This window comes from Ranitomeya variabilis, chromosome 7 (assembly GCF_051348905.1).
Source record: "Ranitomeya variabilis isolate aRanVar5 chromosome 7, aRanVar5.hap1, whole genome shotgun sequence".
Lineage (NCBI taxonomy): Eukaryota > Metazoa > Chordata > Amphibia > Anura > Dendrobatidae > Ranitomeya > Ranitomeya variabilis.
Window position 1 is genome coordinate 129,135,427 of NC_135238.1, and position 12,580 is coordinate 129,148,006.

Sequence of the window (12,580 nt, forward strand, 5' to 3'; positions counted from 1 at the left end):
ATATACTATATGCATTAGGAGATGACATTCAGGAATATACTATACACAAGGGAGATAACATACAGGTGTATACTATATACAGGAGATGGCATACAGTTATATACTGAGGGGAAAATGACAGGTATGAGGTGAAAATGAGAGGTGTGAGGTGAAAATGAAGAAGTGTGAGTGCAAAATGAGAGGAGTAAGGGGAAAATAGTGGAGTGATCGGAAAATGACAGGTAAGAAGTAAAAATGACAGGCGTTAGGGGGGAAAATGAAAGGAGTAAGGGGGAAAATGAGAGGTGTGAGGGGAAAAATGAGAGGAGTGAGGGGGGAAATCAGACGTGTGAGGGGGAAAATGAGAGATGTGAGGGGGAAAATGAGAGAAGTGAGGTGCTATAACTAACCACAGTTAGTTACTGTGCCCAGGCAATGCCAGGCTCTTCAGCTAGTATTAAATAAATTCTAAAATCCATCTTGTACTCAGTCTAACCATTCCACATGCTGTACTGCGATATTTAGATTTTTGTAACATTGTGGGCAGCATTGTCTAAGACATGTTAAAAATAGCTCTTTTTTACATTTGAAGAAATGTATTTCATAATTAAAACTGCCTTGAAATTGCCTTGAAATTAACTCAATAGACATTTAAACATTCTAGATTTTTACCACTAGGTGGTGATATTACACCAAATTAGCTGAATGTTGCTGCTTAGTAAAGATTTATGCCTCATATTTCAATCCTGTCCACAGGTGTAGCATCTTCTCTTGTGGAGAGTTATAAGTAAAAAAAAGCAAAGCCACAGAAAAAAAAGGAATTCCAAACAGTCCAAAATAATTCAAAATTAACAGAACAAAGAAGATGCAACTGAATTTACCTGCACAGGTCACAGAAACTAATGCACTAGCAGGATGCAGGAGCCCTCTTGATAAAGGCAGAAGCAACACAGGTGCAAAGTACTAATGAGAAAAGCCACTCAGAATCTACTACTACTTCATGGAGGGGGTGATCTCCAAGTATTAGAAATGCACACAGACAATGCTTGTATAGGGTGCAGTCATACAGTTGATATAGCACACAGTGTCTGGCTTACAGCCTATTAGTAACACCCATACTATTAGATTAGGTGTGATGCCCAGCACTATATAAATGCACCCCACCAGGACAGACACACTAGTCTACAAGGCCAATGTCGATAGGCTTGGCTGCATCCAGCATAAAAACAAAACGTGCAAAAAACTATATACTGTATGAGATACTGGCCAAAATTGTATCAAAAATAAACAATCACGCAACCCACGTCAAGGATCCTTACCCTCTCGTGAGTCCCTACACTAAAATAAAATCAAAGCCACAAAAAAAGGAATTCTAAACATCAATGAATGTCTACATAGAAGGGGCGGAGGCAGACAATTGCTAGCCATAGCAGTGATAGCAATAATAATCACAAGGTGATTAAAGCTCATTATTATTATTAATAAATAATAATAATAATAATAATAATAATAAGTCTTTAAAGGGATTCGGTCAGCAGGTTTTTGTTGTGTAAACTGAGGACAGCATAAGGTAGGGTTTAAAATACTGAACTGTACGATATGTCACATATCTGGCTGTGTGCTGTTGTTTAGTTAGGCTAAAGCTTTAATCACCTTGTGATTATTATTGCTATCACTGCTATGGCTAGCAATTGTCTGACTCCGCCCCTTCTATGATAAGCACCCCCAAAAAAAAATCAGATTGTATGATTTTCAAATAATTAAATTGCATTTTATTGCATGAAATAAGTATATGATCACCTACCAACCAGCAAGAATTCTGTCTCCCACAGACCTGTTAGTTATTCTTTAAGAAGCCCTCCTACTCTGCACTCATTACGTGCATTAATGGCACCTGTTTGAACTTATTACCTGTATAAAAGACACCTGTCCACACACTCAATCAATCACACTCCAACCTCTCTACCATGGTCAAGACCAAAGATCTGTTCTATGGACACCACAGGCAAAATTGTATACCAGCACAAGACTGGGCTATATGACAATAGGAAAGCATCTTATTGAGAAGGCAACTGTTGACACAACTATTATAAAATAGAAAAAATAAAGGATTACTGTCAATCTTCCTCGGTCTGAGGCTCCACGCAAGTTCATGCCTAATGGGGTAAGGATAATTCTGGTGGGGCGTGGCCAGGTCGCTGAAGAGAGTGGACGTGCTCTCCCGGACACTCTTCATCTCACCGAGCTTCTGCCTCACTATACGGCAGTTTGCAGCCTCAGTGGAAACAGAGGATATATCGGGAGTCGTTGGGGAGGCACGCAGATCGCGTCTGCTCCGGAGAGCGATGCGGCTGCAGAGTCACAGCGGAGGAGGTGCTGGGTGAGCTGAGCAGCAGTGAACTCCCACCTGCAGGCATTACCTTATCCTGCAATCATCCTCCGGTGAGCTGGGAGTGGTGAGGAAGTCGAGAGAGAGTCGGGAGTTGTATTTTGGCTCAGTTCCTCCTCCCTGACGACTCGGTGCTGCTGGTGGCCAGAACAGAGCAGGGAGATGGCGGCCATCTTGGAATCCCTCCTGATATGTGGAGGAAGCTGTGGGGCTGAACCGCTGTGGGATTGAAGTCCTGAGGTAACTTGGATTAACTGGCTGACTGGCCTGGCTGCTGCAGCATAGACACCATACTTGTGAATTGAATGGGGTGATTCTCTCCCTACCCTCCCTTCCCCCTCTCTAAGGGCTTGTGCACACGCTAATATCTAGTGAATGTTTACTGAATAACCAGTTACAAGACTTATCTTTATATTACCTACATATTCATCATGATGACTGTTATTTATGGTAAACACAGGTACAGGCACATCTTCACAATGAGGGACAGGCCTTCTTGCAGATTCCATGTTACTCCCATTTTCGTTTCTTATGCTTATTGAATCCTTGCACTTGCACTGCACAGAAATAACAGTCATCATGATGATTTTTTGGCTCTCTCCACACCATTGGAACACCAAATTTGAAGCTTTTTCTTTGTCCTTTGCTCCATTTTCGTAATAATTCGATACATGCTTTGCACACTATGTGTGGTGCCCAAAACTTGTCTTGGTCCCCAAGCATAACCCCAAAATAGGCAAAATACACTTTTTTTACGAAGTCTGTTATGTTTCTTCTATGTTTTGGCAGTGTGTATTCACCACAAATGTAACAGAATGAGTCTGGATCGTTAAGACAACTTCTTCTTGATGAGTTCATGCTTTTCACTGGAAAACAGACAACAACATAAAGTTAGTGCAAAAATCAAGCTATGAACAAACTTTTAGAACACTAATTAACACAAAACTATATTGAGAACTGCTCAGTTCAAGTACTAATCCAAAGAAATTAATGAGATGATGCGTTGCATTTACCAACAAGTGCTATAAATAAGATACCAAAAATCTCAAAAACTTGAGCCAATCTGGCAAAACTGATGACATATTCAGAATCAGCACCCCAAAAATACCCCAAATTCATTAAAATATTTTGGACACCAGAAAAAAAATTTTTTTTTGTTGACCTGTGTTATATACACTGGTTTTGTGATTGTTTTATATTTGACTGCTTTTCCTGCACATATATAATTTTATCCATTATTCCTGGATAATATATGCCATTGATTGCCCTTTATCCTCGATATAAATTGGCTTGCCTTATTATATGCGGCTTATTTGTGCACAAGTTTTGTATTGTACTATATAATTACAATATATACATTTTTTAATATATATAATTTTATGCTTGTCACTATTGCTACCAAATAAAAATTAATTTCATGATAATTATTCCCTGTCACTTTCTTATTGGTCCAACTTTGTGTTTCGGTGCAGCTTTTTCCTCCTAGGTAGTGTTTTTACACTATAACTTTGGCACACGGGGTGACCCAATAACTATCATTTTTGGATATTTATTCCACCTTTATTTTGATAATATCTTTTATATAGGTGTCATTTCTGTGTCTTTTACTGCGATAACATCATTGCATACATGGCGTCATGTAATAGCGACAGGATGCCAGTCCAGAAGTGGAGCTTCAGGGGATCGTATGAGAGGTAAGTATACAAATCTTTTTTTATAGAATTAAATGGTCTTGGGAGACAGCAAGTGATGAATCAGGAGTGGGGGTAGGGAAAGCAAATGACAAATTGGGAGTGTGGGAGGAGCAAATTATGAATTGGGAGTGGGGGGGCGGGGAGAGCAAATGATGAATTAGGACTGTAGGGTGGGGAGGGAAAATGACGAATTGGGAGTAGTGGTGGGGAGAACAACTGAAGAATGGAGAGTTGGGGGGAACAAATGCTGAATTAGGACTGGGATGGGGAGAGCAACTGACAATTTGGGAGTGGAGAGATCAAATGACGATTTGGGAGGTGGGGAGTGCAAATGACGATTTGGGAGTGGGGGAGAGCAAATGACAAATTGGGAGTGAGGGAGAGCAAATAGCAAATTTTTGAGTGGGGGGAACAAATGACGAATTGGGTGTGGAAGGAAAGCAAGTGATGAATTAGGAATGGGGAGTGGGGTGAGCAAATGCTGAATGGAGAGTTGGGGGTAGGAAATGATGAATTGAGGCTGGGGGGTGGTGAGAGCAATTGATTAAGTGGGGCACGGGGGACAGCAAATGATGAGTTGAAGGTGAGGTGTGGGGACAGCAAATGATGAAATGAAGGTGAGTGGAGGGGGAGAACAAATGATAATGAATTGAGGGTGGGAGACAACAAATGATGAATTGGGGAGGGGAAGAGTAAATAATGATAAATAAAGAGTGGGGGTGGGAAGAGAGAGGACAGGATATAATGAATTGTGGCAGAGGGGTGCATGTCAATATAAGAGTGGGGAGTGTTGAGGATAATGTAGTGTGACTGGTAATGAATTGGGGGAAAGAGTACAGGTGCTAATTTATTTTGTTTGTTGGGGAATGTGACTATGTATAGTTAGCGGGGGGCTCAGTGGTGGATTGCAATTGATATTTGGAATGGTGGGTTGCGTAATAACTAATTATATATTAATGGTGGGTGCTTGTCTGTATTAAGCTGCACAGTGTAGAATTTGGTTAATGTGCTCTGGAAGCAGTGCTCTAGGTAACTGTGTGTTATTTTATGTAGAGACGAGTCCTGGCTGGAAGAAGTGATTGGCGGTCTGTGCTGGGTGAAGGAGAAAAGCCAAGATGAACGACTTCAAATAGAGACATCACCGGTGAGTCAGTGTGTTATCTGAACACTGACAATATAAACTATATGCTGTGTACAGAGTTCCTGTGTATAGTGTCACTGGTGATCACTGTATTACCTGTACACTATACACTATATACAGTTCTCCAGTGTATAATGTCACTGGCGATCGTTGTATTACCTGTACACTGACACTATATACAGAGCTCCAGCGCATAATGTCACTGGTAATCACCTGTACACTTACACTATACAATGTATACTGTACAGAGCTCCTGTGTATAATGGCCCTTATGGTAATATTAGTATTGTGGTTTTTAATTAATGATCAGTATTGTAGTCACTATATAATGGTAATATGTGGTCTGGTCATAGTTTGGCAGTATTTGTCCCTTGTATGTGGTATTATTCGGTCACTAAGTGGTAGTAATATGTGGTCCAGAGTGTCAAGGAGGACTAATTACTTTGTCATTATGGGGCCCTGAAATTCCTAGTGGCAGCTTTGTATACAGTATGAGTCAGCACATAGCACATAGCTGTTTATTTAGATTTTGCTTTATGTAATTGTGTAATATATATTTCCCTTGTGAAACATCTATCCTGACATTTTCTGCTGAATTGATCAAATTTGACTGTGCCCTCTCCAATTTGGGTGTCCCATGTAACAGCTAGCTAGATTTTTTCTGGCGATGCATTTGATCCGATAACTCTGTCGCAGTCAGTACGCATGCGCGCCTTGTCCCCGCTACTCCCGCCGGCCTCCTGTGTCTCTATGTGTCTGCAGGCATCAGGTCACGTGGGGAATACGTGTTTCCTGATGCCTGTGGCTACATGACGTGGGGGCCGGCAGTGCGGTTACCGAGGTGACGGATGCGTCACTTCCGGTCCGCGGCAGAGCTACTTCCGGGACGCGCTGCGATATAAAGAGCCCGGTTTCTCACTAAAATGCATGCCCCCCCTGATGAAGGTGCCATCCGAAATGTGCGTTGGGGCGGTCAGGCGGATCCTCTGGGCCACCACTGAAACACTCCTGACAGGTAATAGTGCGTACTTTACTATTATGATATATACCTCAGCACTTTTGCACTTTACCCTCTCAGCTGGAGACAGGATTATTTGGTCCTTGAATGTTTAGTTCTCCATGCTGTTAGACTGCCTACTACATGCTGATTTTCCTAAGGCCTTTTATACATACAGGTGCCTGCATGTAGGCATATGATCTGTGGGGGTCTGTTTCGGTCTTCAGATACAAATATTTATTATTTAATTGGATTTACCTGGAATATTGGCCCATTTGTGGCTCTGCCTGCCCTTGAGCGTTTTTTATATTTTTTAATATTTTCTATGTATGTTGTTCACAGTGGTTGTAACATTCCCTTCACTATGCATTTAATAATAAAATATATAATCCTTTTACAAAACTTTGGACTTTTTGATCGTGAGGTTCTGTTTTTTTGTTTAGCTTGTCTAAGTGACGATTTGTCCGTATTGGGTCCATATTATTAGGTTGGTTACTTTTTGAATTCGTTTGAATGTCGGTCTGGGCCCGATGGAAAAGATGGGAAAAATGAACAATTCCATCATAAAGAACGTCAGCGGTAAGTCATTTTCTGTAACTGTGCTGTGATCTCTATATGTTCTGTAGGACTGGTATCTACCACTGACCATATGGCGGTAATATCAATATTGGTCTTTATATAGGGATTATCTTCAGTAACAGCGCTGTCATCTGCTGAGGTTCTCCTCCACTATTAGGGTGCGTCATCGAGTTGTAATCAAGGTTACCTGGTTAGGGACCCACTCAGAAGCTTCGCCCCCCTAAACCAAAACCCTAGTAACGCCTCTGTGATGAGGGCAATCTGGCAATGTCCCCCCGGAGCCTCGGGCCCCAGGTGGTAGCCTATATTTCCCTCATTATAATCTGCCTATGATTAGGAACATGATAGGTTCCCTTTAACTTCAGAAACATTTTATAGCAATAAGTTTTTTTGATTTTCTAAATCTGCCATTAGTTCAGTATTTCCAATAATTGCTTTAAAACATTTTGTAAAAAATCTGTAGATTCTATTTTTTGATGTACCAAACAATTATTTTCCATGCTATCTCTTCTAAAATTGATAGTTCAGCCAAGTAATTTGAGGTAACACAACTTTTGGGCCATTGTTTTTCTTTTTGCATTAACTTAAAAAGAACTGTGGCACACTAAATACCAAGATTGGCCTATCTATAATATTGCATGTATCATTATACTTTAACAACTAGAAGAACAAAGAACAATGTTGTACGGTCACATAAGAGTGAGGAGAGAATTACACCTACAGCATAACAAAGCACAATTTACCCCAGAAAGAAAAATGCAGAAAAAAGAAAGAAACTGGAAAGTAATACAAACATTTCTACAGCTATAGATAAAAGGAAATATTCACCGTAAATAGAGCCTGTGATTTATGGAAGGCTTTGTAATGCTGATATGTAAAAATGGCAATGTGCTGAAAAAGCGCATATGAAAGGGAAGACTCATTAAATCAAACACTAATTTAGTAATCAGTAGAATAAAGGTAGTCATGAAAGCGATGAGATGTGAAAATGTAACAAAGAGCAACACAAGATTGCAGGCTTCCAGGTGTCATTTCAGCTTGTCTAAATGTATTTCTACCTCTCTCAGTCCTGCTTTTAGAGTCCTTTCTTCTCTGGTATCTCGTTGTTATGCTGCAATCTTATCAAATGCTAAAATAATGCATCCACACACGGAAAAGCACAAAATCACTTTTAAGTAGTAACAAAATCTATGAGAGGTCTCTGAAAGCTGCCAATTATAAATCAAAAAGTACTTTATATTAGAACTAGCAGATTGTGGCACATTTAGAAGACTAAAATGAGATATTGATATCACATTCATAAATAAAGGTCAGGACACATAGCATAAACTACAATCAACAAAGCTTAATGGCAGCAATGGTACGGAAATTAACCCTTTTTTGCTTATATGACACTGGTCAATGTTTGAAGGGTTGGTCCAAAACTAATATTGATTTTTATCCTAAATGTCTATTTATTTTAATAAAATAATAGTTTTCCTAATAGAGGTTAATTAAACAGTCCCGCCCTTCCTACTCCAATCTTATCTCCTTTATGTGATTTTATTACCTAGTTCCGTTTTGATGACACTTCATTTGAGAATTTACAGTGCATGATGGGATACTCAAACAGTATGGCATCAGGTGACAGAGGCTGTAGTTTTCTGCCACAGCTTCTGTTCCCACCCTGAAACAAAGGATTACCAGCTACATCTGTTTCAGGGGTTGGGTAGTTCCTGCTCTAAATGAGCATGCATCGGTTTTAAATTCTGATATCTGCTCAGTATGAGCTCCATTCTTAGGGTGTTTTCACATTGCATTGTGTGTCCCCGTCGTGGCATACGTCCGAAATCCCCCACAAAACGGTGTCCAGACGTATGCGACAACGGGGCCATGCACTACAATGGTACAACGACTGTGCACTCTACCGTGCACTTTTCATGTGAGTGTATGCCTACATGAAGTGAACACTCAGACCCTGCCAACATTGTAGTCTATGGCCCCCTCGACACATACTTCTGGACTCCATTTTGTGAGGGATTTCGGACATTTGATGCAACGGAGACTCACAATGCAATGTGAAAGCACCCTTACTGTCCAATATTCTTCTTAATGCATAGTGACAGTGCACCCCTTTGCAGCCTCTATTGGAGTGATGGATCCCATATTCAAGATGTGGCCTCATCAGTAGTGTTGAGCATTCCGATACCGCAAGTATCGGGTATCGGCCGATACTTGCGGTATCGGAATTCCGATACCGGGATTCCGATACTTGCCGCGTATCGGATACCGGAATCGGAAGTTCCAAGATTCAAAATGCAGAAATTCAGCCAATGAGAATGATTCCAAGTGTGGGCACATCCTGTTTAGCATGGAGGGCATGAAACTACTGGCAAGGCTGTGATTGGCTGCTGAAATGATGTCATGCTGCAGTTTAAAAGTCGCTGGCACCATTTTGCGATCACTCTGCTGTGAATTCAGTTAGTGACAGGACGCTGTTTGCTGACTGAGGGCCAGTTTAGAGATAGCGATTTGCTTCTTTGTGCTTTCCAAAGGCTAATTTAGCAACCGCTGTGTTCACCTACTATTCACCTTGCTTTTGCCTTGTAGCGCTGTTTTCACAGCGATCTGCAAGGTCTGTGTGTGTGTGTGTGTGAGTGCAGCCCACTCTCTAGTCTGAGTGCAGCCACATAGGCCATCCATAGCTGGTTGTATTCAGTTCAGGGAGGGTGGTTCATTGCCTCATACTGTTCTTTTTTTTTTTTTTTTTTTTCAAGTAGTGTAGTCTCCGTGTGACTGCAGCTCGCCCTGTAGTCTGTGAGCAGCCATAGCCTGGTTGTCTCCAGCTCAGGGTTGTTCACTGCGTCATACCGCCAAATCAATTTTAATTTTTTTTCAAGTAGTGTAGTCTGCTGCTAATTTATTTAAAAAAATCCTATTAGTGTCTTTCCACCCGTCTCCAGCTAATTTGTGGAAAAACACTACATAGGATAAAGTAGAGGAGGGTTTTTGGGCCTTGCAGCGCCGTTTACGGCTGTCTGCACGGTCTCCGTGTGATTGCAGCTCGCCCTGTAGTCTGTGAGCAGCCATAGCCTGGTTGTCTCCAGCTCAGGGTTGTCCACTGCGTCATACCGCCAAATCAATTTTAATTTTTTTTCAAGTAGTGTAGTCTGCTGCTAATTTATTTAAAAAAATCCTATTAGTGTCTTTCCACCCGTCTCCAGCTAATTTGTGGAAAAACACTACATAGGATAAAGTAGAGGAGGGTTTTTGGGCCTTGCAGCGCCGTTTACGGCTGTCTGCACGGTCTCCGTGTGATTGCAGCTCGCCCTGTAGTCTGTGAGCAGCCATAGCCTGGTTGTCTCCAGCTCAGGGTTGTTCACTGCGTCATACCGCCAAATCAATTTTCTTTTTTTTTCAAGTAGTGTAGGTTGCTGCTAATTTATTTAAAAAAATCCTATTAGTGTCTTTCCACCCGTCTCCAGCTAACTTGTGGAAAAACACTACATAGGATAACGTAGAGGAGGGTTTTTGGGCCTTGCAGCGCCGTTTACGGCTGTCTGCACGGTCTCCGTGTGATTGCAGCTCGCCCTGTAGTCTGTGAGCAGCCATAGCCTGGTTGTCTCCAGCTCAGGGTTGTTCACTGCGTCATACCGCCAAATCAATTTTCTTTTTTTTTCAAGTAGTGTAGGTTGCTGCTAATTTATTTAAAAAAATCCTATTAGTGTCTTTCCACCCGTCTCCAGCTAACTTGTGGAAAAACACTACATAGGATAACGTAGAGGAGGGTTTTTGGGCCTTGCAGCGCCGTTTACGTCTGTCTGCACGGTCTCCGTGTGACTGCAGCTCTATCTGTTGTCAGTTCAGCCCCCAAAAAAGAAATAAATAATAAAGTTCACCAAACACACCAGTTACACCACTTTACATTTGTGTAGGCCACATTAGCTCATATTAAAGTCTAGTCCACACTTTAGAAAATTAGTGTTTCTTATACCTGTTAGGAGGAGTTGCTCAGGAATAAGCACACAAATCCGTTAGTACTTTTCTGCTTATCTTTATCAGTCAACCAAGATGAAGAAGGCAGTGAGTAAGGCACGTGGGCGTGGGCGTGGGCGCGGAGCAGGGAGGGGACGTGGGGATTCTGTGCCTGCTGCGGGCACCGGTGACTCATCAGCACCCACTTTCACCAGGCAACAGTCGTTCATGCGCAGCTTTGTGTCAGAGCGCCGTACACCGCTGCTGCGTCAAGAACAAATTGAAGCTGTTGTTGGATGGATGGCAGCTAATGCATCAACTTCCATTAGTGCCACATCCTCTCAGACACAGAGCACTGGAGAGCAGCCATCTGTCTCTTCACCACCTGCCAAATTGCCCAGGCAGACAGAGAGCCCAGGACAGGAGCCGTCTCTACTTCTGTTCTCTGAATCTCTTGGCTTGGAAACAGGGGGCCAGCCAAGCAGCATTGGAGAAATGGAAGAAGAGGCAGGGTGCAGTGATGCCCAACAGCTTTTTCTGTCTTCCTCTGAAGAGGCAGGTGGGCCAGTGGCTCCGGTCACCACATCGCAGGCCGCATCAGCTGATGATGACACTCAGGTGCCACTTACTGGTGCGTGCTCTGCTGCTGAGACTACCCAGGAGGAGCAGTTGGGGGCAGAGGGTAGTGTAGATGATGAGGTCCTCGACCCATCTTGGCGTGAGGGACAGGAAGGTGGTGGGAGCAGCTCTGAGGAAGAGATTCCCCGTACGGCCCAAAGAGGGAGAGGGAGGGGGAAGACTGCGGATCCTGCAGCCTCCGCTTTGGCACCCGTTAGGAGCATGTCTCTTCCAAAAGCCAAAAAGGGCGCTCCCAAGACTTGCAGTGCCTGGTCCTTTTTTGACACAGTTGCAGATGACATTTGCTATGTCAGATGCAAGGTGTGTCATCAAAAAGTCAAAAGAGGGAAAAATGTCAGCAACCTCAATACCTCCAACATGTGGAAACATGTGCGCAACAGGCACCCGGCGGAGTTAGAAAAACACACTGAAGAGGTAGGCCAACCAACAGCGGCAGCTACCACCTCTTCAGCTCGTGTTGCCTCTTCCTCTAGCTCACACGCAGCTGGTTCGGCTTCCTCCCAGGATCGCCGTGGAAGAACCTCTGGCCCTGTTGTCCAGAGACCCGCTGTAATTCCACCCGCAGCACCACTTTCCCAGTCATCCACACACTCCCAGCCCAGTCTACAGCCATCGGTAGTACAGGCATGGGAGAAAAGGCGGCCTTTCTCGTCAAACCACCCACGAGCACAGGCTCTGACTGCAGGCATTGCCAAACTTCTGTCACTGGAAATGCTGTCATTCAGGCTGGTGGAGACTGACAGCTTCCGTGACTTGATGTCATTGGCAGTCCCACAGTACAATGTGCCCAGCCGCTTTTACTTCAGCAGGCAAGCCGTCCCTGCCCTGCACAAGCATGTGGAGGGACACATAAAACACGCGCTACTGAACGCCGTCAGTAGCAAGGTCCACCTCACCACCGATGCGTGGACCAGTCAACATGGACAGGGGCGATACCTTTCCCTCACTGCCCATTGGGTTAATGTCGTTGAGCCGGGTACAGACCGTGCGAGTGGCGCAGGACGTGTCCTGCCCACTCCAAGGATTGCAGGAATCCATTCTGTACGCATTGACTCCTCCTCTTACACCAGTTCCTCAGAATCATCTCTGCAGGAGCCGTCACAGTCCACCTCCACATGGACCCGTGATGAACGTGTACCTGTTACGACCGACATGAGCACAGCCGTGGCCAAACGTCAACAGGCCGTGTTGAAATTAATTTTTTTGGG